The sequence below is a fragment of the Dermacentor silvarum genome, chromosome 6 (assembly GCF_013339745.2).
Source record: "Dermacentor silvarum isolate Dsil-2018 chromosome 6, BIME_Dsil_1.4, whole genome shotgun sequence".
Taxonomy (NCBI): domain Eukaryota; kingdom Metazoa; phylum Arthropoda; class Arachnida; order Ixodida; family Ixodidae; genus Dermacentor; species Dermacentor silvarum.
The window spans coordinates 151,181,496-151,208,629 of NC_051159.1; the positions used below are offsets into that span (position 1 = coordinate 151,181,496).

Here is a 27,134-nt window from a genome sequence, read left to right on the forward strand (position 1 = left end):
GAGCCCACGTTTAAAAGCAGTCTTTGAGTACATAAAATGCTACAGAAATGCAGACGTTTCTTTCTACTCGTTGACATTGTTTGCCGTTTCAAAACAAGTACCTCAGATTGCGCGGCCTCTTAGGAATAGGTTCCTTATGCGGAATGTAATGTAGCGTGAAAATTCACTTTCCATCTTGGTATATGCCCCGAGGTGCACACGGTGTAAATACCATAGCGTTGTAAAATAAAGCATGTAATACAAGGCGGTTTCTCCATACCAAATTTTAGCACGCCATGTGTGCGTCTTGTATTATATTCGCGTACCAAAGTTTGGGGGAATTTCGGAGTCTAATAAGTCGCAAAAAAATCGATCGTATGTTTAAAACTACAGAAAGTTGAGATAGTTGGTATGGGGATTCATCGTGTAAGAAGGTAAGGCGTGCAGACCCGCACACAAGAGAAGAGAACCAGACAACACAAACGCCGATGTGTGTTGTCTGGCGCTTGTGTTGTCTGTTTCTTACAACACAAACGCCAATGTGTATTGTCTGGCGACCGTATGTAACACGGATAGATTGCTTCGCTTCTTGCATTCTTGCAGCCATAATACACTGGTACTCCTGTAACATTCGGGCTCATATTACCTGCGGTTTTTAGAGTATTCCTCCAAGCGTGCCTGAAATTTCGTCACCGCATAGGGAACCTCAATGGCGCTATTTTTTTCTTTCTGCTACCATGCTTTTTTTTTTTTTTTGCGAAGAAGCGTAATTTCCAGTTCACTTTCTTTAGCAACCTAAGAGCTAATTAGGACAGTTCAATAGACACCGACGCTGACAGCTGCTGAAGCCCGCACAGCACCTACTAGATGCCAGCGGCCATGCCAAGTAAAAAGTATAACCACCAAGTGTAAGGGCGCATTCACACTGGCGACTGACAGAGGTCGCGCGAACGACCGCGACTGGAAACCAATGAGCGAGTCATGGTGACCGATGCTTACACCGGCTGGCGCAGCCTGCCCGCCGCCAAACCGAAATGTCTCACGATCGATGCCGTTCACCGCCATCGCCACGTAAAACAAGCGTCCGCGTATACAGAAGCCTTGCTCCTGCGTCACTGACAGGCTTTGCAACTCGAGTTGCGCGACTGAAAAATCGAGCAGCGAGGCGACTGACTCAAGATAGTCTTTTTTTTCAACGAAAGCAACCATCTGCGACCAGCCGCTTTGCGACCTCTGCGAGTCGCTGGTGTGAATGAGTCCTATAAGAAAGAAGGTTGGTACCGTACATCGACCCTGTAATCTTATCTGTATTCTCCCGCACGCAGGCGCTGTTCAATGCGGGGTGAGCCGAACGCCCGGAAGGCGCATCGTAGGTGGTCGCGAGGCTCTGCCCGGCGAATTTCCCTGGCAGGTACGAACTGCCTCCAAAACATTAAGAACCAGACACAAAAGGAGGAAGCGTAGAGTAGACAGAGCGAATAGTAACCCTTATAGGGGCTTTAGTAACCCTATAACCGTGGTGCTTTATTCATGTCAAGCTATTTTTGAAGGCTTTGTTCAAGGAGGTTTAATATATAAATGGTTTGCGCTGACATTTATGACATTTATGAAAGCCGGAGCGCGTGATGTTCTGCTGATAAGTGATCGTCTTGTGGCGAGTCTCTTGTCTGCATTATTGCAAAATTCGTATCAGTGGTGCTGCTACTACGAAAATCTACTGTATTAAAAAAAAAGAGCTCTGCCTTGGTACTGAGAAGTGCGCTTGTTGGTTGCTACTAAATTAAGCAACTAATTTTACACGGCTGTGCATACAGTCGACGTTGTTGCGGTCTTTTAAAACACCACTACAGGTACTGTACAGGGGTGGATGGTCTTTGGAGTGCGCGAAACGAATTCAGAGTAAAACAGTGATGAGAGGAATAGAGAGTCGAGTAAATTGGTATAAATACCACGCACGATAGTCCTCAAGAACTACTATTACTGCTGGAGTTCGGACAAGTAGCGTCACAAATTGAGAATTAGGTTAATCAAGTGCGCACGCCCAATGAAAGCAGGACAGGCGTAACGTTTTCAGCCACTCGATAGCAGCTAATTGTATTAGCACTGTAGATCACTTTATTAATGTCTGATTTTAAGTAACAACTTCGCACGGGGGATGACTCAGGAAATACAATTCCATCATAAAATTACTACATATGCTTTTCTTTTACGGTAGTAGTTATGACATACGTATCATGAAGTGAGATTGTGTCCTTAAACAAAGCCGTAACTAGAGCAGAAAAGGTGCATAGGCTTCAATAAACAATGGTGTGAACTTGGAAACTTTCTGAGAAGCCCATAACAAGGTGACTGCTCCGGTCATTTGGGCATGCAGTTTGATTGTCTGGATGTATATCGACCCTTTTCTTGGCTCGGTAACCCATTTGCTGCCTTGCAGAAAAATGAAATGTCTGAGACAGTCAGACTTCGACCGTCAAGGTGCTGAACATGGTATTTCTTTGGCAGGTGGCGCTCAGAATTCGGGAATTCGTTTTCTGCGGAGGGGCCATCGTTTCGCCGACGGAGGTGGTCACAGCAGCACACTGCGTTCAAGGGTGCGAAGTACTAGGCTAATTTCATTTTCCGTGCAACGCGTTAAAGTCGGGAGCCGAATCATTGCCCCATTTCGCCAGCGTCCCTTCTGTCCATATGATTTCTTCCTTAAACCTTTTTACCGTTGGGCATCACTATGCATTAGCTGACTACGATCATAGGGAGCAAGTATAGGTTAGAGTATCCGTTCCAGTCAATTGCTTGTTTTCAAAATGTTCATTAGAACTACAACGGAAATTGAACTTCATGCGAAAGACAGGGCTTCACAATCACGCGTAGCAATTTTTTGATGACAACTGGCAAACTAACGAAAATAATAATGAGAAAGCGACCGCAGAAGCGTAAAACTGGACTGTTTTTTCGACGCTAAAGCAAAAGGTACGAGCTCGTTGCTCGAGATTTCGGATGGCTTCGCTTGAGGTTTCAAAATGTTTTCTAGCGGGGCGTCAACTTATTGGAGCGAATGCGGACATCGATTAATTACGTGATCACAGATGGTTTAGGCATATGACTAATGTGCGAATCAGAATTATGCGCAATACGGTCAGCACCATAAAGACTATACAGGTAGGACGACTACATGAAGAAACATTCCTTACTCTTGCCATTAAATTAAATTATGGGGTTTTACGTGCCAAAACCAGTTCTGATTATGAGGCACGCCGTAGTGGGGGACTCCGGAAATTTCGACCACCTGGGGTTCTTTAACGTGCACCTAAATCTAAGTACACGGGTGTTTTCGCATTTCGCCCCCATCGAAATGCGGCCGCCGTGGCCGGGATTCGATCCCGCGACCTCGTGCTCAGCAGCCCAACACCATAGCAACTGAGCAACCACGGCGGGTGTTACTCTTGCCATCTACTAATTACTTCACAGAATAGCTTTAGAAGTTCCAAGGTGGACATTTTGCCGGGAAAGAGGGCAAGCGAGCCTGAGGCATTCTCGTGATAGATATGGGGGGTGTAGTTTGGTCGCGGCTCTGCTCGCTTACACGTCGCAGTCTGCTTTCTCATGCAGGAACTACTTGTGCACTATTTCGTCCTGCGTACACTTCGACTGTATTGTTGAGCGGGGCTTTGTTTTGCGTAAACTTCGATTTCTATAAGTGTTAAAGCTGCTTATTTTATGCACGCAGAATGAATGAGAGGAGTTTGAATGTGCTCGCCGGCACCATCAGAAGAACTCGACCACTGGACAGTACTGCTCAGGAACGAGGGGTAAGACGGGTTTACGTGTCAAAACGCTACGAGTAAAACAATACAAAACAAAGCAAAAGTTTGTCTCACGCAGTGGTTACATTCCTGACCTTTTGTTGTTTTTGTTTTTAGTAAACAAAAACAAAAACAATGTTGTCTCATAGGTATCTCCCAAGTACAGTAGTAAAAGGTGGGCTTTTAGCGACCTCCTTAAAAACAGTTTCTATATATATATATATATATATATATATATATATATATATATATATATATATATGGTTATTTTAAAGGCAAATATGAGAAAGACAACACAGAAGCTCACATGGACGGCGTTGTCCGTGTGGACTTCCCCTGTCTATGTTTTTTTTGGTTTTTTTGAGCTGGAAAGTGTTTGCGGATAAATCACCACCAAGTCGTCTGATTTTCAGTTCTTTTAGCGACATTGTTTTTTTAACGTGGAGAATTATTTTCGTTTTGTGTTGCTTTACTACAATTTAACAAAATATTTATTATATTTTCTGCACCCCATAAGTATAAAATATCGTCTCATGCCCTACATGACGGCGCCATGGCTTAGTGGTTTTAAAGAGCAATAAATAGAAAATTGATCCTAGAATTATTTTCAGCTTGTTCAAGCAGTTATGTTAAAGAGAAAAAAAAACCTAACATTATGACAACCAGGGAGTGGTTAGTACGCATGAAGGGCTTTGAAGCTATTGATTGCAATCGTTATGAACTGCTGCACATCGGACTTGAATGACCTTCTGCTCTTTCGTGGTCGCTTCGTCAGATTTATATTCGTCATAGGTAGCCTACTCCTCGTCTACTGCGCCCCATATAATAACACTCACGTCTGCAAGAGCAAGCTGCCCATCCTACACATCATTGGCATCATCTTCTACTCCGACACGCACCGTTCTATTTGAAATCTTCATATGTGGAGGTTTATTTATCAGAATCTCCTTGCCACTGAGTAAAACAATTCAGGCTGATTCCTTGCCCCTGAAATATTAAAACAAGAAGTCGGAGGCTGTCTCAAACAACAGCGTGCTGAGAGAGAGAGAGAGAGAGAGAGAGAGAGAGAAAGAGCAAATGTTTATTCAACGAAAGGCAAGAGAAGTAGGCCTGAGCTAGTTATCGTAGGAATGTTACAGAGCATCCTCCAATGAATATTGTTGCATATCTTGGCAAACAACCACTGACGCATGGGAAACTAACAGCGTGCTGAGTCTACATGCAACACATACAGAGCGCTGCGACCACAGAGCAGAACCCTGGTGTCCTATGTTTAGGACACAGAGATCACGGCATGGTGAGGGAAATCCGTACATCACAGGCAAAACTTCCCGATAAATTTAAAACCTTTAGTATTCAGGAAAGAACGCACAGAAAGTACAGTAATAAAATCAATAGTAACCTTGAAAAAATTCTCAAGAAATGCGGTTATCGTTGCTGTTGCTCTTTCTGCCTTCGGACATTTTAATTTCACGTTTACGGCGTTTTGAGGAGGGCAAGGACGAAGAAATTGATGCCGATGCTGACGGAGATGTTTTGGGAATGGCTATGGCTATTGTTTCAGCTTCTTAACCATTCATGTAACGACTTAGAACCAATTTAGTAAATAAAGCAAGTGAATTTTGTGCAGGGTAAAGGCCCAGAAAGGCCCGTACGGCGTCAGAATATTGGTGAAGTTCGGAAAATAGGATTTCGTAGCTGTCTTCATTTCCTCTTCTTTTTTTGTTGAATTTTTACGACAGGAAGCTAACTGACGAAATAAAAGGGTATTCATGAAAGCCAAGAAGCCCATTAACGTGACTGGGCAATGCAAATAGCCGCGACTGCGATGCCAACGTCTTGAATTGCTACATGTACTTTCGTATAATCGTCATCGACCAATCAGATGTTTCGCCGTTGACATCCTGCAAGTGAGCAGCGTTTCTTTGCCAAGTTGTCGAACTTACAACGAAGTTAGCAAGCATGAATAGTGATGAAAAAAAAAATCGGAACGGCTGTGTTCCAAATTAGCCGGTAGTGATTTTTTTTTGTACATCGGAAGTGTAACATACCCACAATCTATGTTCCTCATATCTAAAGCTTTCACTGATTTCAATGGTCACTTGTTTCCTATGCCGACAACATTTCATACGTGAACCAATGCAGGTAAAAGAAATCATCGTGCACGAGGGCTACAAAGGCAACGACAAACTAAGCAACGACATTGCCGTGCTGAAATTGAACGACTCGTTCGACTTCGAAGGCTCAGGCGGTTTCGTGGGACCAGTGTGCCTGCCCCAGGAGCATTTCAGATCTGAGGCACTGCTCACTGTGTCCGGCTACGGCACGTTGTTTGCAGGTGAGGCAATTTTAATGAACCAGTCATACTGAATAGAACATGCGTCTTTTCCAGGACAAACTGAAGTCAACGAATCAATTACAAGTCTGTGGGCTTATCTCATATCATATTTGTAAGGATAGTCAGCGCACATTTTTATGCGAATCATAGCATGCATGATCACAAATTGAAACGATAACAGGAAATAACTGATGAGAACTTCTGTTCGTGCAATTATACATGTAAGTGTGACGTGTACTCGCTTGGTAGTGGGTTTTCAAGCATGGAATACGTAGTCAAAATGTACGTTTTGGAGTCTCAGTAATGCCACTGGTACAAATGCAGGCCAACCTTGAAGTTTAACGATGCATTGATTTCGTTTTTAACTTGTTCGGGTTCAATTTAATGCTGATAGTACATTGCATAATTACGGAGGTATTACCCGTCACACTACTATATGGAATACTTATAGTATAAGCGCAACACCACAATCACCATATACGCCTTGAATATTGCAGCAGTGGAAGTAGACAACAGAAAACGGGGGCTGAATTCACAATTTTTTTTTGTTCCTAAGAGCAGTTTGCCATTGTTCGTATGCATTTGCTTAAATACTTTGTCCCGAACGTCAAGATTGGCTGGTACGATCTCATGCGAATAATGCTAGCGTAGGAACATTTTTGTGAATAGAAGCCCAGCTTGTTGCTAATTTTAAGCTACCCCTTTACAGCATGATCGAGTGAACTACCAGTGAATGAATGAATAAATGAATAAATCAATCAATCAATATGCATTCAAGGTGGACCACAGGCGGGAAATCTGAGGGCAGTGGCTGTACCCATCGTTTCCGACAGCAAATGCGGCCACATCTACAAGGAGGCCTTCGACAGCTTTCATGAAGCAAACCCGTTCGACGCTGATGCCATGTTCTGTGCCATGGAAGAAGGTGGAGGAAAGGACTCCTGCCAGGTAACAACTGCGTCTCCGGGAATGCGCATGGACAGAACACTGGGAGCTGCGCTGATTGATAGCTATGCGGCGGCCCATTTGATGGTTTACCTGAGCCAGAATATTTAATCACTTCAGCAGGTAATCGACACCATAAATGTGGGTTTCTCGGAAACCTATAGAATGCTAGCGCTCAAAAAAAGGAAACAGAGAAGCGCAAGAAATTAAAAAAAAAGCCTTGCTTACTTCCCCTCTGTGTCGAGAGAAAAAAATAAAACAAGTCATATATTGGCACAGTCGACGTCAATTGGAGAACCTAAAAGTGCAGATACACGGGAGGAAATGCTGCCAGCACTCGCGAGCCATGAAAGTGAAATTGCCTCGTTGCTTTGCTGCGCGACATGAAAGCAGAATGATAATGCTGCCGTCGCTCATGTGTCAAGATTAGCGCACCTTTTAGCATTAGTCCGGAGGTGTTCTGTGTGCTTCTGCTTATTTTCTTTCTTTTTTTGCTGTACCTTGTCTAGTGGTACTGCCCAGTTGTACCTGCCTAGTAGTACAGCCCAGGGTTGGTACTACCCAGTACTCGCGCTGTACTTTCTACGTACATCAACGTACATCAACGTTCATCTTCGCAGGGGGACTCCGGAGGCCCCGCCGTGCAGCGACGTGGAGGGATCGCTGAACTGGTGGGCGTGGTCTCGTGGGGCGTAGGATGCGGCCACTCGCGCTACCCTGGAGTCTACACCGAAGTGTCCCGTTACGTGCCCTGGATCGAAAAGCACACATCCGCCACCAAGAGCGACCGCTGACGGCACAAATCGTGGCACTGCACCGAAGTTCTTGAACAAAGCTGCCGGACGGCGCCGCAGAAAGTTGATCAATAAACATTTTTTTCAGTTATAACTGAGTAGCAGGAGCATACCGAGTGCGGAGTGCGGAATCGATCACGTGCTCTCTCCTTAGTAGTGTGGTGCACACCCAATTAATCTTGGGGCCTGCCCTTCAAATCTTGATGAGAGAGGCGCATCGTCGCTCGTTCTACACGAATTTCACTCTACACCATGATCAGGGCTTACAGCTATGGCTTTAAGCACTGAGAACTTGCACCTTTCGCTTTGAAATCGAACAGCTTTGCACCTTCCTCACGGGCAGAGATATGTGGTGCTCAGCTGCTTGTAGATACTTACACCTTGAAAGGGCGCTAGATGCAGATTTTCACGCGGTTCCTCAGCGACTCTTGCGTCTATTTACGGGTGATTATGCTGTGGAGTAACTTCCGCGGCTGCTCGGGACAGAACATCATCGGTAGTTGCTGCTCACCGATGACTCAAGAGGAAGCTTTAGCTCGGCCCCAACTCCGACGCTACCTATTCAAATGCATGTAAAACGCAGACACGCTATTCTGAAACAACACCTAGGCCGATTTTAATGAAATTTGATGCATTTGAGAGAAAAAGTTAAATTATAGTGACTGTTGAAGCGAACTTTTGATTTATGACGTTGAATTTTTCACAATAATTGCCGGAGAACTGGTAAGGTTTAAAAAAAAAAAAAAAGAAAAACGTGGAAGCACGAAGTTTACGAAGTCCATAACTCTGCACTAAAAATAGATATTGCAGTTTTGTAAATTACATTCGGTCAGAACACCCAAAGCGGTCAAATCTATATACTAAATTATTATATACGTGCAACGCGGTCAAATATTATATACTAAATTATATATTACGTGAATTTGTTACAATGTTTACGACGGTTTTGCAAAAGTCCTACTCGCATATTGATGGTGTATTTGAGAGCCATGTACAATACATCAAATTTATCCGCTTTAGATGTACTATTAATGCATTTTACAGAATTGCGATGTCTTCTTTATTGCTGAGTTAGAGTTGTAAATTTGATGGTCTTGTTTTCTGAAAGTCTGCGATTTCTAACAATTTCCATAAAAAATTAACGGCTTAAACGATAAATTAGCTTACAATGGTCACTAGATTTTAACTTTTCCTTTTAAGTGCGACAAACCTCATCAAATTTGGTGCAGTGGTTGCCGGGCAAAATGATTTCTCATTTGTTATGTATTTAGATTAGGAGTCCCCGAGCTGGAACATGTACTTATGTACAAGTGTGCTCCCGTCATGATGCACCGCTGGTATACCGTGACGCCTTCTGTAAGGGCACTGTTCAACGCCTGAGAAAAGTAGGTCCTCACCTATTTAATAAGTTCGAGACACTCCCACAGGAAATATCCGTACTGGAAGCGGCTCCTAGCTTGAATTAAATTGGAGATCGTTTGTGCTCATTGGGTACGACGTAAGCTTACCTAATGATTCTATCGCGAAATAGGGCGATCATCGAACTGAAGGTATGTACAGATCTATATAGTTGGCGGCAGCAGCTATTGAACTCACGTCTTCGTGCAGTCGAGACGAATACATGGCTATGCCATTCGTTCAGAGGCATGGCCAGCCCTGTAGAGCCTCCGTAGTGCGCATCGTACTTAATCAGGCGAATAAGTTCCCCACCACTACAGCATAAGAGATACCTCTTCCCGCACCACAAACGCACACACGCAACCGCACGCACAAGCGCAAGTCATATTTTGACACGCTGGCAAATATACGGCAAGAGCCACAGTTGGCCACATTGGAGAAAAAGTATAGCTTTGTATCATTTGATTGTTTGTGGTAAACTACATAAATGTAAGGTCGTACATCGTGAAAGGAACGCTTTATTTTGCTGAATTCGGTTTTTATCAGTGAAAAACAGTCAGGACGCGCTTAGAAACTGCGCAGTGACCAGAGCAACTGGACGTTAAGTGCTGTAAGTAGGGTTTGTACAAGTAGGGTGTTTTACAGTATATGCTCGAGGAACAGTTGTCGTATATGTTAGAAACGGCCTGCTGTACTTATCCGGTAATGGGAATTAGAAATGCACACACACAATAAGCTAATTCACCTGCGGACTAGTGAATAAATTCACAGAGCTGTGCCAATGTTGAACAGTCATGCACAAATGAAACGAAAACAAGAAATTACAAAGTAGAACGCCTTTCGCAAGTATTCATGCGAGAGCACTATTTCGCACCGCTACGTGGTTGCCAGCCGTGGTGGCTCAGTGGTTATGGTGTTGGGCTGCTGAGCACGAGGTCGCGGGATTGAATCCCGGCCACGGCGGCCGCATTTCGATGGGGGCGAAATGCATAAAACACCCATGTACATAGATGTAATGCACGTTAAAGAACCTCAGGTGGTACAAATTAATCCTGAGTCCCCCACTATACGGCTGCCTCATAATCAGATAGATGGTGGCACGTAAAAACCTCACAATTTAATTTAATTTAATACGGTCGCCAAAGAAAGTACACGCCTCATATTAAGCGTACCAGCCGCAATCGTGCTGATATATCACGTACTGACGAAATTACAAACAAAATAGCGCACCGAAGCTAGCCCTAACTTGTTCGTATTGCAATTTTCCATGACTTCACCTGCAAATGAACAAAAGTACCCGCTTCGCCCTGTTCAGGGAAGGCGTCGAACTCTCGGGGCTCATGGGCGACTTGGGGAGAAATAGCGAGTGATTAATAGTAAAATTCGTGTATTTTAATTATTATAAAACATTCACGCAAGTGCCACGTTCTGCCGCGCTTAATAATATTGCATATAGGCCGCTCGTGCTACCACGCAACCTAGGGAGGGCGCAGAAAAGATCTACGAGGAAGGCGGCAGCTCTTTCAAGGAATGTGAAACCTAGAATGGAAATTGGGTGACATTACAAGCGACGAGTAGGAAGAGCGACTCTGCCCCAGAAGCGACCAACGTGCATTGGGCTCTCTACGCCATCGTAACAATGTTGCTTGTGTCTTAACAATGCTTGGCTCTGTCTCAAAGAAACGAAATGAAGTGGGAAACTGAAAAAGTAAGCTAAGTGTAGTGACATCAGTGTTTTCGTGCACACTACGTAAACTGTATTCGCGTTACCTTTGTAAAAGCAAGCACACCATAACGCGATAACTTCTTGGCTGCATTGACGTGGTAGAAAATCGAAAGCGAAGCAATTGTCCTCTAGAAGCTCCTCATGACACGTGCTACTCGTAACAAGCTGTGAACCACCATCAACAACTTTTGGCATTTTATATCTGCCTCTAGCATACAGGACAAGAAGAAAAATGTGCACTTTTACTTTTCTTCCGCCTCGTTATTCGGGCTGCAAGGGAAAAAAATCATGTCTAATAATTTCAGCCAATTAGTTTTTACAGCGAAGCTGTTAAGGGCCAGCTCCCCCAAGATCGTGTCCGCGTGTGGAAAGAACTATCATCATCAGCATTTCTGCGTGGCGGTTTGGCTCCATCTGCCTGGCGGTTTGCCCCCAGTTGTGCCTTAGCACAAGTGTCAAAACGGATGACTAACATGACTGATAGGTGATGACATCAATAACATCACATGCTCGTAAGTTACGTCACGATTAACGAGAATAAAATCACGTGTGGCGCATGCCCGCATTGGATATGCCGGTATGAGCCAGTGACAAGAAAGAAAGAAAGAAGGAAGGAAGGAAGGGAGGAAGGAAGGGAGGGAAGAAGGAAGGAAAGAAATAAAGAAAGAAAAAAGAAAGGTAAGAAGAAAATCACGTGTGGGTCATACAAGCGTTGGATATGTGGGTATGAGCCGCCGAGAACAGGAGCGGGAGAGATTTCTCAGGATCCTGACGCTTCCGTGCAGTGTGCCGAGGCTATGAACGCTGTGGCTCATGCGCTAGTCTATGACGACGGGGTGGACTTGGCGCAGCAAACGCGCTACTTGGCCATCGCGCCCGGCGAAAACAAGACGCCGGTGTCCTTGCTCTTTGACGAACACACCAAAGACGCTCAATATAATCAATAATAATAACATATAAATTCACTATAGCAATATTCACTACAGCAGACCCACCATAGTCATAGTTTGGCTGGCTTCACAGTAGTGGAAGGGCTCTGAATTTCTCCTTGTGCACTTCTAGTTTGGCGTCGTGAAGGCATGCTGGATAAACTGCAATGGATATCTCTATATAGAGCCAGACATTGGTGATCTCTATTACCATGAAGTTTCTTTCGGTCAGTTTGTGGGCTCCCGTTCTATCCTACTAAACGAAACAAAGGAAAAATTTCTTGTTTAAACAGCCTACCATGCTTTAGGTGCGCATTAAACTATCCCAGGTGAAGAAATTCATCTGGGGCCTCCAACTGCGGCGTTTCTCATGGTTGAATGAGTTGAATCGAATGAGTTTCAAAGTGGAGGACATGAGCACTGCACAAATGAAGACTGTGCGCGATGAGACTGTTGTATTCTACAATTAAACGATCTCATCACGTGCTATTTACAGTATACCTTAGTGCTATATTTTTTAATTCTAAATGTAGAAGAACGGGAACGTAGTGCTTGGCTATTGTACGAAACGTTACGCTGCCTCAAGGCAACAGGGAAAGGAAGAGACAGCGGGGATTGGTAATGACGGGATTTCGATGTAATTGAAGTGACGGGCACAAGTGGCGTTGATCAGGCGATGTAACGTTCAACTGCTGACAGAAATGCAGGAGAGCAAACAATCAGACGAGCGCTGCTATGCGGTGTGACGAATATCGGGTGTTGTGACGCACAGTGTGCGAATGTCGCTGAGTCAAAAGTCCTTGGAAAACTGTACAGGGAGATTCGAACTTCGTGGAAGAAGCTCTAACGCTTAAATAGAACGTAACTGAGAGCGACGCTGTGCATGACCCGAATGAAGAACGCGCATAACTACATAGTGAAGTCTTGCTGGGCGCCATCGCAGTCCATCGTGCATCATTTTTTTTTCACGACTGTACGCGCTGCGAAATTCACATAGCCTTTTCCGTTTGAAATATACATGGCAAAAAAAAAAAACATTGTAAAAAATAAGCTAAAACCCACTTCTCGTACATGCGTGTTTTCCAGCCAGCACGCATCTAGTTTTACGGTACTTCGCGTCGTAGAGCCCGCAGGTTTCCTCCAACGACCGGTGAATCACGTCACTACACTAGAGTAATGACAACGCTGTTCACACTGACAAATTACGTCAGTACCAGCATTGCTGTGATAAACAACAATGATGAATTCAAACAAGTCCTGCAACATTTGTCGGTCATTGAACTTCCATTAATGACCACGATAGAGAAGCGCGGTAGGTTACTTCGAGTTTCAACAGATCAGCAAGGAACTCCTGTGCCTCGGTCGTCACGATGGAAACCCGTGTAACACTCGTCTTTGTTATACTACTCGGTTTGCTTGAAGTCGCCATGGGTAATGTATATCGTATATAACTTATTAATTCAGGAACCCTGTGTGTCTCGCAGGTTTTTGCCGGTATAGCGCTATTATATTTAGGTTTAACTGTAATAATAGAAAAATTTTCATATTGTTTACTAATGTTTGGTTTATGATTTGTCGTTTCCAGTTAGCCAAGGAAGTGGATATTTATTTGACACCCACACGAAACAGGTTATCTAATTGTACTACACAGTTGAAACTCACGGATCCAGTGTAAGCGAAATTGATAAAGGCATATCTGAAAGAAAATAGCCTGTACGATGAGAGATTTGAAAATATTCAACATCTGAGTGCTTAAACCTGTGAACATTAAAGCAGAGACATCGCAATCTAATACCTGCAGCGATGTTAGTTTGATCAAGTTTGGTGAATGATTTTGCAAGCAGTCCAAACTAAATACATACCGGTCATATGAACTTGAACCGAGGCTCTCCCTCTAACAACAATTTCAGTGGACGAGGAAACCTGTCAGGTCGTGGTTATTATGATAAACAAGGAAGACAAAGACGTCATGACCACAGAATTTTGCTCAATTAAATTTAACTTTTTTGGCTCTCCAGCTTGCATCGGAGTGTTGAGAGATAAAAACAGTTTCATGTGCCATACGTCATAAGACGTGTATGAGAGTGCAATGCGGCAGGCAAAACGATATTAGTATAACATTTCCGGTCAGCATCTTCCCCCCCCCCCCCCCCCCCCCCCCCCCTGTCTACACCTCCACCCTATAAAGTTATGACACAGGTCATTCAACGGTCATACGCGTTTATTCACTTCCATTGATTTCACTTTTCCACGGAGACATCAGGCTCGCACTTCTCTCATTGTTTCCATAACGCGTTCTGCACTAGCGTTTAGGAGCATGCTAAAAAATACCATGTGGTCAAAATAAATCCGGAGCGCCACAGTACGTTATGTCTTATAGGCCATGAATTGCTTCGGGCCGTTAAATTTCATAATTTCCTCTAATCTTTATTACAGTTTCCGCATAATTTTCCATACTGGGCGTCATAACGACCGCTGCGGTCACTTCTCCTTATGTAAGGTGAGTGCACTCGAAAACACATATTATATTCTAGTATTATTCGTTTCAGCAGGCGAATGCGGATTGAGGAACACCTCGTCAGAAAAGATTGTGGGGGGAAGACCAGCCAAGCAATGCGAATTCCCTTGGCAGGTACGCATTGCTTCGTCGCATGCTCTTTTGTATACGAATATCTTCGTGGCTTAGTGCGAAAAAATAAGCAGCCGTGCTTTGAGTATTTCTGTCCTGCTTTCACAAACAGATTAAAAAGCGCCCACTGGAAGCTCAGCTTTACGTTGTAACGCAGGTGGCTGTAGCTTCTAAAGATAAAAAAAAATCAGACATTTGTAGACGATACCAAAGAGGTAACAAGTAGTAGTGCATTTTGTGTGAATCTAACAAATAACAATGCAAGAAATAGGTCAATTAAACACATCTTTTTATATTTATTGAGAAGCCTTTTTTGCCTAGTACTGGGCACATTGCGGCAGGCATGATAGGCTACTGGATTTCTCCCTGTTTAAGGCCATTTCAATTAAAAAAAATTACATTTGTGTTGGCGAGATCGAACAATCTCCCAGCACAAAATCCCGATGCTCTAGCTGCCTGTCATGTATTCTTTGGCTCGGAACATTTCTGGCGTGGGCAGAACCACCTGTACTTGCAATTTCTGAAATGTAATGTGACAATTCATACACTGCATAACTGCTTTATTTCAGTGATTTTTCTAACGGCTATTTAACGTCATATTTTTTAAAGGTATCACTCCAAGTGCGCGGTTATCATTTCTGCGGAGGATCAATCCTCTCTCCAGACACTGTCGTCACGGCTGCGCACTGCCTCGGCGGAAGGTGAGCTCCTCTATCTGCGCATAGATTTTATTCAATTTTGTTGATACCGATGCTTATACCTAACCGCTTTTCTTGCGTGAACCATTGTTTCATATTATAGTTCTGATTCCGTGTAAAGCTTTAAGGCCAAGAAATCTTGCGTTGTGGTCACTCGTTTGAAATTAGAGAGAGAGAGAATTTGTTTTAAGGAAGGCAGAGAGGTCGGCCTGAGCTAGCGTGATCTAGCCTGCTACTCTGCACAGGGGGAGAGGGGAACGGGGTCGTAAAGGCTGGATGATGGTAGATGACGGGACCGCGAAAGTGTACTTAAATGTGTGAAATTGAACCGTGATCAAGCCGAAGACTATGAACGATGGCTTATGGACAACCCATTTTATAATTCACGGTTGCAGTATCTCAATGAAACGGGCCTGCATGCTTATATTTAGTTTCCTACTGACGTTATGCCGCGTGGCAATCCAAGCGAATAAAAAAAGAAGTGACGTCACGTATCCAGAATCCGTGACGTCACACTGAGGAGCCGGCTCTGAGTCTTTCGGAAAAAGATACAAGAAAGTGAAGGTGGGCCATTATTCTCCCCACTAGCAGTCAATATTTTTTAGATAAATAAATTAATTAGACACGTATAGCCAGTACAAACGAGGCCAAGACTTGACCGGACAGTCAGTTGCCCTAGTTAATTAGTAAAATTGGTATTATTTCTATACTGCACTGTGCATGTTTATACATGTTTGCGCATATTATTGTACTATATTCTGCGCCTTCATGGACTCGTGTGCATAGCTTCGTATGTGTTCGTGCTCCCTAACTGTGTTTGCTGTTATTTTTTAGATTATTTTATAGCGAGTCGCTTTCTTTAGCTCTAACGGCGGTTTTCATGGTTGGTCGGTGAGGAAAATGATCGCTGGCTCTCCAATCATCGTCGATGGCTTCTGCACATTTTCTTACTTTATTTATGCCAGTGCCACGCAAAGACGCCAACCGATTCTTGAAAATTATGCAATAAGAAAAATGACAATTGCATTGGGAAAAGAACACTTTACCAGCTTAAGCCGATTTAGCGATGCTCTTTAGTATCCATCTAAGCAACCAGTAAATATTCCGCTGCTGCGCAGAATAAGCCCCACTATGCTAGACGTAGTGGCGGGCAACGTCGACCTCAGGAAGAGGAGCGGGCACTACCAGCAGCGTCGAGTGAAGTCGGCCGCTCGGCACGAGAACTTCGGCAAGCGAGGAATGCGGGACGACATCGCGCTGCTCAGGTTGGAGGAGCCGTTCGACTTTGACGGCTCCGATGGATGTGTGTCCGCGGTGTGCCTGCCGGACGCTGACCGCAAGATGGGCGACGCCGTTGTCGTGTCCGGTTGGGGCACCACGCGCGAAGGTGAATGGGGTATCTTATTGTTGTCGTTATTTGCATAAAATACATAGAAGAGCAGATAAGAGATGTCTTGCTTGATGGGGACACCACGACCACACGGTTGAAGAGAAGAAAACAGAGGAAGAATAAAGGCACAGCGCGCGACCCGTCACATTAGACAAACAGATCATGTCACTAAACTGGCTAAAAGGGGGGGGGGGGGGGGGGATAAGAAGATTGCACAACCGTTTTGTGGGCTCCGTGTCGATCTGATACTCTAATTTTCAGTAAATAAATAAATAAATAAATAAGTAAATAAATAAATAAATAAATAAATAAACAAATAAATAAATAAATAAATAAATAAATAAATAAATAAATAAATAAATAAATAAATAAATAGGTTAGGTCAGTAAATAACACTGTGAAATAACTATTAGCTGAAAGAGGGAAAATAGGACACGAAAGGCAAAAAACACAGCCACTCCGTTAACCGGAGTGGCTGTCTGGTTGGCTGCTCTGAAACTTGGTAGCTGAAGCAGCTGGAACTTGGTCAGAAAGACTTAGTGGGGGGTGCTGTAAGATGGCAATTGTAAATAAAAAGTGTTGAGTACCTATAAGGTTCAACGACAACTACTCACGCACAGATGAAATGCAAACGATACAATTTCATTAGACACGTATGAAACGACAGACACTCTTGACAATTGCATAAATGAAGTTTGGCTTGATACGATGCAAAGAGCACCGTATCACACAAGGTTCAAGTTAACCACGTACCTACTAGCGAGGATCAGCGGTCGGGCTAGTAAGTTCATCATCAGATGAAAATAGGGCAACTCCACGGGACGGGATATGAAGCGCCATGTCAGTGTGCTGCATGTCGTGTCACATGTGGTAGCACTGGATTAATCTGATCATGTTACTATGCAAGCTGCCTCAAGTATAGACCTCCCATTTTGTTTCTACATGGCAGTTTGGAGAAGCAGTTTAGATGAAAGTTTAGTTGACAAGAAGTTAGCACGAAACAGAGAAGTATAAGGACAACATAAGATGACACAAGGAAAGGTGAGCCACGTATCCCTGTATGAGCAAAGACGTTTAACTTCATTTTGTACAGCAGTACGCGAGCATGGGTATGTTGTAGCGTATTTTAGTACAGAATGTCTTAAATATGTGTTAATCTCAACATTTCAGCTAAATGAGCATAATTCACCACTACTCGGCTTCATTCAGGCTATAGTAACAAGTGCTATCAATCGATTAATTAAAAGCTCATCAGTGGAATAACTTTTTCACGCATGTAATATCTGCTGCATCTTCAAGTAATTCACGCGAAGCGATGAAATTGAGTCGTGTGGTGCCTCATATTTCTGAAATAAGAAATGTTTGCATAAAAAAAAGAAACTGCGAGCAGTGTAATAACTGTAACACTTCCAGCTTTTGTGCCGTTTCTAAAACACAGGAACGCAAAAGGTTTCAAGTTGTTTTTTTTTTGCGAGGTGGTCTAAGTTATTTGCAAAGTAGCAAGCATATTAAATGTTGATTATTATAGCTAATTAAAGTAATTGTATTTCTATTTAATTTTCATATTTATTTATCAAGTAGAAGGTGATTTGCACACAACCTTCATACCTATCGTTCTACTTTATATCATATTATCTTTCAATTTTTTCCAGGAGGCCGTCTATCAACAGAACTCCTCGCCGTATCCGTTCGCGTGACAAACGACGTCTACTGCGCGCTGCAGTATGTGCAACCGGGCGCTCTAACCAGTGCCTATGACAAGGAGACGATGTTTTGCGCCGGCGAACTGCTGGGTGGCAAAGATTCTTGTCAGGTATGCCCACCGACGCATGTCAGTGATCACAGTACTGAAATGCATCAAATTTCTAGGTTGATAATGTCGATTACCGGAAGGATTTGTTCTCGCGCTGTCAAGCAGGAAGTTCTGCGAGAAACAGCACTAACTGCCTATTCAGGGGGTGCAAACAAGACAGCGTTTCACAGGAAGATGAAGACTTTAAGTGATCTACCGTAGGCAAACCACAGATGTTTGCAGGCCAACGTTTCGACAAGGGGACTAGTCTAACAAGTCTTCTTGTCGAAAGGATGGCTCCAGGCTGCAGACATCCCCTTGTTCGACCACTGTTGATCATTGTAGGTGAGAGGTCACTCGACTTATCCCCTTCAGTCACGAATTATGATCGACTGTCGAACAAATGTATGAAATTTACATAATTTTATGCCAAGGAGCTGCGGACTCCATTAAGAGCAAGTCAAGGTGGTAGAATTACACTGCATTTTACGATGAGCACCACAATTACAGATTGATTTAGTACCCAGTTACTAGCTATACCCTCATTTCTTCATAAAAATAATTGAATCACTAGCGCGAATCACTTGCACAAGTTAATTATTGGTTGCAAACATTCCTAGAACGAAAAAAAGAAACGCTTTCTCAATTGCTACAGAAACGTCCCACGTCACACCTCCCGTCAAACACTGCAGTGCTTTCTCCAAAGCGATATTCGGTAGCGATAGATTTCCCTCTGAAGTAAAATGAAGGTACTTGAGGTAAGCAGAACGTTCAAGTTACCCTATATAAGCTGAACTTTTGTGGTCTATTTCTTGCCAAAACTGCACAGAAATGGCAAAAGTAAGTCGTGTCCACAAATATGTACACCTTTACTGAAGGGGTTATTGGACATTTCCTATGTCCGACCCTTAGACCTGTAATTTAAGCTCACCACCCATATACTTGATGTCTACGTTTCCTTACCGAGGCTGCATTGCAAGAACGGGCTAGACGAGTGTCACAGCCGACGGGTGTGGACAGAGGATGTGACAATTGTGAAATGCATGACTGCTAACCTGCCTGACATCATTGGTAACAGGCATGTTACTAGTTTACCATCACATTATTTTGATCGCAAAGCTTTAAAACCCTAACATTTGTATTTCCCCAGCAATATATGTTTTATATTGAAACACTGACCCGGGAGCCGGGACATATGCGCTCCTAATAGCAAAGTATTTGTAAAAAAAAAAAAAAAAAAAACGTTTATAAGTCAAACCGTGACTGAGACGACCTGTGGTTCGATCCGTGGAAGGGCTCCTCTATAGCTTCGAAGCAGTGTAGAACAATGACACTCTAAATATTTAAGTCTTTGGAGCAATGAAAGTTCTAGAGAGGCCCCAGTATGCGGACCGACGAAAGGTTCAGGCACACGTGCAGTGGCGTTGAAACTTGTAGGAAAGTGTGCGCATTTCATTTAGCTAATTGCAGTACAGGTACACACACACACACACACACACACACACACACACACACACACACACACACACACACACACACACACACACACACACACACACACACACACACACACACACACAAAAAAAAAAATGCGCGCGCGCACGTATTAAGAAAATGACTCAAGGATAAACAAACAAACATGCTGGTTAGATGCTGTAGATTTAAACGCGTTCTACAAAGAGAGCTTCGTATGAATCAAATTGTACGTTTTCATATGACTACCTCTCTGCTTTTCTTTCTTCAAATAAACCTCTCTCTCTCTTCATATGACTCATTGCAGCAGTTTAATAACCTTTTTATCACAAAAAGCATCAATGCAAGGCTTTTTTTCTCTAAAAGGTGACCGAATACGTAAGTACTTTATTGTGACATGACCTGATTGGATGTGACATCGGAAGAGGTCAGTTCACGAACAGTAGCAAAAATGGAGAACATACAGAATGACACAGGAGAGCAAGAAAGCCCCATCCACACAGATGCATAAGAAGTACACACCAGGACGTGCTTTGTGCATAGCCTGTAGCACCTACCTCACTTCAGAAGCATAGGGTTTCCTTTCACATCGAAGAACTTAAACAACTGTTCTCATCTTATAGGTTGAGAAACTGAAGCCAATAAGAGAAAATCAACTGCTTTTGAAGCCAAACGCTACTTATAACGTGGGTCGCAAGGCAAACGTATACATTCATACGAAACAACATTATTATTTTTTCTTTTACAACAGAGACGTTTCCGAAACCGCGTGCGTTCTGACTTGGCAGTACGTTATTAGTTCACTTCACTATGCATTAGGATGTGTTAGAACGTTTTCCGTGCTTTCTTTACAGGGCGACTCTGGTGGACCCGCAATCCAGTACCACAACGGAACATCTGTGCTGGTGGGCATAGTTTCGTTTGGACGAGGTTGCGCTCGCCTCACACACGCCGGCGTTTACACAAGAGTGTCCAACTACATTGACTGGATCCAAGAACATGCCAAAGAGCTGTGATCACGGGAGAAACATCCCTGCTTCTTATAACAAGAGAATATTACATCAGAAGCTTATTATCAACTGGTGACGTTCCAAAAAAGACGGTAACGGTAAAAGTTACGCACGGACAGCCTCCTGCGTAATTGTCTAAGCGTGGGATCAGTGCACTCAGAAGTGCGATTGCATCGCCTGCTGCAAACCCCTGGTTCGAAACAACTTGCTTTTACCATGCGTTTCTGGACGAGATATAGCCACCACTGGTTTTGGTTCTCAAGCTTATTGGAACCCATTACGACTACGCCTCACGCCAGGCGTCGTTTAGCAGTCTACCCAAGAAACAAAGCAAACATCTTTATTATTCCTTCGTGTGACATATATTAGAAGAGATTTGCAACGGCCGTTGTCATTGAGCGGAAGACAGTGTGACCAGCACTGCCCTGTGTATTAACTCTGAAGCAATTTGTCTCGAACCAGCAACCTCCAGAGAATGGCTCAAATGGGCTATGAAGCGTAGTTTTCCTAGGAACCTTAGTCCCCGCAGCGCATAGTTCACGCGCCACAGATAAGTGCACTGGGCACTGTCTATATATTTGCTTGTCGCAGCAAGTGATATTCAACATGCCACGACCGAAGAGTCTTCGCTATAGAAAAGAACGTGAAATTCACGGAGATAACCTTGACATAATAAACGACATTATTGTATGCTTTGTTCACTTTACACGTTAGAATATTTTCTTTTTTTTTCACCTACATGCATAAAAGGATTTGTCAATGCGCCCGACAAGCAATTTTCGTTTTGTCGTGTTATTCATTTTCGCCAAGGCGTACGAGGACGTTTACCGCCTACTCCTCAACTGGACCAGACACATTACTCATAAACAGCACCTCCGTTTGATTGATTAACCTCGAACGTTTTCACTTTCCAAAGTGTTGGGCCCATGGGCATCAAAAAGACTCCACCCCAAATCAATGAAAGCCCTTGAACGCTTCTTTGGAGATGCTTCCATATTTGACGAATATTGACTCAACGGCATCGTTTTTTTAATTGCGTCTCATTTGTGCACTGAAACAAACTTGTGCACCCCAAACAACCGCGGACTTTCTTTCAAAGAAAAGTTTTCGAGAGAGACTTTTACTCCTTGTGTCGTTACATGTTCTGTTTTATGTAAGTTTTATCTAATGCAAGAATTTATACATGTTAACGATTATTTATCCTATATTATTAACCAAGTGAAAAGGGGTAGCAGTCGTCAGCAAACGGCGGCAACAACTTCTCTATTTATTTTGAGCTCAATAATAGGAAAGAAAAAAGAACAAGAATTAGCCACCGCCTACCTTCCGAACTTATTTGGTTGAACTCATTTGGTTGAACTTATCTTGGTATCTGATATATGTTGCGAAATCGAATTTTCGCAAATGAGGTCGCTTCGTTAGAATAAGGGGTGTCCGAGTGCAGCGCTTATAATATTAGCTGGCGTTGTACCTTTGACTGAGAGTTAACAGCAAAAACATTTTGTAGCGAGCGCTACATTGGCTGCATTCTAGCCGTTTCGCTGTGGCCGGTGGCCGCACCACGAGCTGAGCCGTTGCCTAGCAACCGCCGCGGCGTTTGCCAGCTGCGTTGCCGGCGTTTGCGCGTTGCCGGCGTTGCATCGTATATATAGAAGGGGCAGCTCGGTAGAATTCGTCGGCAGATATGGAAAGTGAGTCCGAGAGACTGAAAGAAGCCAGGCGTCGTCGTCGGAACGAATCCAAGAGGAGGTAGCGAGCCAAGGAGACGGAGGAAGAACGAGCCGCACGCCTCGCGAAGCGTCGTAAGTATGAAGCGGCCAGGCGAGTGCATTCAGATGAGGATGGTTCGTCGTCTAGTTCGGCATCTCGTACCAGGGCCGCGGAACAACGACGGAATGAAACACCAAGCTAAACAATAACATTAACCGTACCTCTCGCTACGCACACCCAGGCATAACTGAGTTAAGCCACAGCCAATTTTTCTTCGTGACACCGCATTATGTGACCATGAAAAGTTGCTAGTAGCTTAAGTAAAGCCTTTGGCGAAAGCTTCCTCTAATTTAGAGTTAGAACGTACACGTTGATGTCATAATGCGTACGATGAGCTTGCTTGTTATCAGAACGCGGCGCAATGCTGTGTGTTCTTTCAGCAAGGGCAGTCTCATGACAATGCTCGCTTTAAGTAAATCGGTTAATCACTCGTTTACAGTAATAGAAAAAACAAAGTGGGATGGAGGTATTCTAAGAACAAAGGATACGTGGGTTTCCCTCGCGACCCAGCTTTGCCCTTGTCCGGTATGGCTACGTGCGACACCACGTACCGAGAATGCAATGACCTCATTCTGTCAGTAAACGGCCTTGTCAACAGTAAATATAAGAAAACACATTTTTAGAGAGAAAACAATAGCTCAATTTGTAACCTTCCGGTGACACAAATAAGTTTTTAGTGACGCGACAGTTATATAAGCGCACGCAAGCCTACGTTTTTGCGCACATTGAAGCAGCGGCTCTAACGCAGCTCATATGAGTTCAGTTTACGTGCAAGCAAACAAAAATCACACTAAGTGCAAAATGCATCTTTTTGTTATTTGTGCCTTCGTGATCTTCGGAAATCAGCGCTTAATGGCCGGTAAGTTGACGCGATTTATTATTGTAAATATCAACTTATTATATACTGTCCAACGGTCGTAGTGCGTTATATAGTATAAACCGGCGTCTGTATAAGCTAACACAAAGTTACAGTAGAGCTTACAACATTTTTTTTTCTGACAGCTAAGGTATAAATGTACAGTCTGGTAAGAGTGCGTAGCGGAGGCAAAGTCCGAATATGTTTCCACCTATAATGCTGCAGATGCTGCGCTAACAATAAAAGCACCACGTCGAGCTAACTGAACAAAATTTACTCTGAAGAATACTTTTTTGTAGGCACCAAATGACAAGCGGATAGAGGCATACAAGTCTTGTTCCCGTGTTAAGATGAAGATTACAAGAAAAGAACAAAGGGCTGAAAAACAATCTATTCCTAAGGCTCACCCAATAGCTCAGAAAATTTGAAGCAGTCATTTAGAGCAGCAATTTATGAAAATTAGGGAATCTGCAAAATGAGCATCAAATAATTATGCAGAAACAAATATACTGCTATTCATTCGTATCTGTATAGGCAAACGACTGTTTCAGAGAAGAACGTTTCAGGTATTTCGAACAAAGAATTCGAGCGGACATTGCCTTATATTTTTACAGCAAGCTCCTGCGGCCAGAGCCGGCATTTCATGGCCAGAATCGTAGGAGGAAGGGATGCCATGGCAGGAGAGTTTCCATGGCAGGTATGATCGCACGAGAACGTGCTGCCAATCTTCTTCACATTGGTAAAGATCAAGAAATTCTCCAGGGATATTGAAAACATTATTCACTTCAGGATGACAGGAATTGCCGCTGAAAAAAGTAACCGGGCTCCGCGTTCTGACCACCCCAACGCGTGGAGCCGTAACATCAAATACTAGGCCCTGACGCCTTATACGTGCATACTCGTTGCGCAGCTGTCTTACGCGTGCTTCTGCAGTTCCATGTTTGAAAACGACATTACAAGTAGTCGACATACTTGACTCCTTAATTTCGTCTATATATGACGTGGCTTACCTAGCGAAGTGAGAAGTTATGAATGTAGTTACGAAGTGCGAAATGAACGTGCTTTCTGGCTATTACGTAACGTCACCTTTCGTTAACTTGGCATCGGCTAATTCGTGCGAACGTCTAATTCAGCAGCCATAGTTCTAACAGACGCCCGCAATTTTAAACACACATTTGAATGTCGATCATCAGAATATTTTAACTGATCCCGCATCCACTGGGTGTGAATTGGCGGGAGTCGAAACTAATTAGCCATTAGCCTAAATTGAAGTAAAATTTAAGTAAGAACTGTGCAAGAAAGCGCACAATACTTCTAGAGACATTGTTAGCGTTTAAGATGGAAACAGCGGAGTCATTGGCTCCATTACCACAATACGTTCAACATCAGCATTTTACATTCCAGAGTTGAACGAAGAATATGCGTGTCAATACAGACATCCTTCGTCTTCAACGACGTCAAAGCTCGTAGCCATTTTACTTGCCATTGGATTCATCAAACTGTCAAAATTGCCACGATAGTGGGTCATCATCACTGATTTCATGGCGGCCTCTTACCTGCATTGAAAATACCGCTCCAGGACAATTAGACGCTCGTGTGGCCTACGTTCTGCTAAAAGATCAAACTAAAGCTGCATGATTAAGACAAAATGTGGTATTCCAGTGGGTTCCAAGCCACTGCACAAAGGAAATAAAATCGCGGATGCGTTGGCAAAAGCCGCTCATGAGATTTCGGAAACCCACCTTATTCCGACACACAGCGCATATTACGAGGCCTCAAGCGCAAACTTTGTATGCCGAATTGGTTCACAGAGAGCATAAAAGAATCACTCATGTGTAGTTGAGCCACATCGCGAGTACCACCTAGAATTTAGGCTTCCGAAAAAAAAAAAACAGTCGTTTTGTGTTTCACGGCGAGTGGCGTTCGCGTGCTTGAAGTATAAGGAAGTGCGCCGTTGGGTGAACTTGGTAACTGTATTGTGAAATGAGGGCCATGATAACTTAACGATTCTATTCCAATTCTGTTTTGGCACTTCGTGAATGGTCCATGTGGTGCCCAGACATCGTTATCCCCGTGATTAGCCCGTCATGAGCAGTGGATGACAAAACGGAATTGAAACGAACGAGAGCAATCCTTACACTATACCGATCCTGCCCGACCAGACAAGGATTAAGCATACTATCGGCCAGATACACTCGCGGTGTCTATGCGTTCTTACTCTGTGTGCTTAGTTTCGTCGCAAGCTTTTCATACTGTTTATACCAAGAAAACTAATAAAAATAGCAATACTTAATCGTTCAGAAGGCTACGAATTAACACATTTTTGACGTTGCATTAAGGTGAGCCTCGCCTGGAAAGGCCAACACATCTGCGGTGGTAGCCTGATATCTCCGAATGAAGTTGTAACGGCAGCGCACTGCGTCACCAAGTGAGTCATTTCACACATTGACAGAGGGCTGACTCACTGTCAGAAAAAAAAAGCACCGTTGCAGAAAATGTTTTTCCAAACCACACATTTAGGTATTCCGGACGTGGATGATGCCTGAGTAAATATTTCTAGCAATACAGGATGTACCTTGTTACGCTTAGTATAACGACGCATGGTGTTTTCAGTAACCTCAGCTGCTGCCTTCCCGTTAAGAATACCTGTCGCCTAAACTAAGGCTTCAGATAGCGCATGAAGGCAGCTGAATAATGGTTTCGTAGATTTTCTGTGGTCCTAAATCTCAACAAGCTCTTGCATATAGTAGTAGCACGAGTGCGCGCTAGTAATTAAAAAAATTCACACTTGCAAGACTCCAACCCGAATTAGCGCTGAGCCACCCATCTATCGAAAGCTTAACGTCATCCGGCGAATCGAAACAACATGGAGAACTTGAAAGACTGAAAATGTTTATACTTCAATCAGACTAGCCGCCTCAGAGCATTTTCTGCCGTCCAAATATGCATACATATAATATTTACACCGAACAAATGAACAAGACAGGTTGCAAGCTTGATGGATTTGCAGATATTTTTTGATCAGGTAGCAGTTTTTTAGCGGTTTCATAGGCGGCATAAAAGCGAGGCGGTGGTGCAACCACGAAGGAACATTTACTGCTTTTTGCTAGGCTGAGATAACTCAATAATCACACGTGTATTTCTATTTTAGCACTGATGCTTAGAAAATCTGACAGCTAAAGCTGAATTTAAAAAAGAATAAAAAGAAAAGACAGCATTGTGTAGCTGATTTAGAACTTCAGCGCTGACAAGAAGAATAATCTCACTTTTTTGTTCTACAGTTACACTCTGAAAAACTTAGATGTCATCGCTGGGGCGCACTATCCTGTCAGCAGTGAGCTGGAAGACAACTTTGTCCAGAAAAGGAAGGTAAGTATTTTCGTTCTAAACGTACCGGTAGATAAAAAGTGTTAAAAAAAATAAAAAGCTGAAGGCGACCCTAATCCTTGACTCAGGTGTCTGGTTATGGCACTCGCACCTCGGCGTTGGTGTGCCCTGGCGTTTTCATTGTGTTAACTTTGTGTTATTACAGTGAAGTATGACACAAACACAGATAACGCTGGTGAATTCTTGATGTAAACGATGTAAAGTACACTACACTACA

General features: G+C 43.5%; 1 protein-coding gene across 1 annotated transcript in view; it reads right to left on the reverse strand.

Annotated features, from left to right (window-relative positions):
- LOC119456229 (isatin hydrolase) overlaps window positions 1-27,134 on the reverse strand; it is a 343,203-nt gene that overhangs the window by 285,810 nt on the left and 30,259 nt on the right. The window lies entirely within an intron of this gene.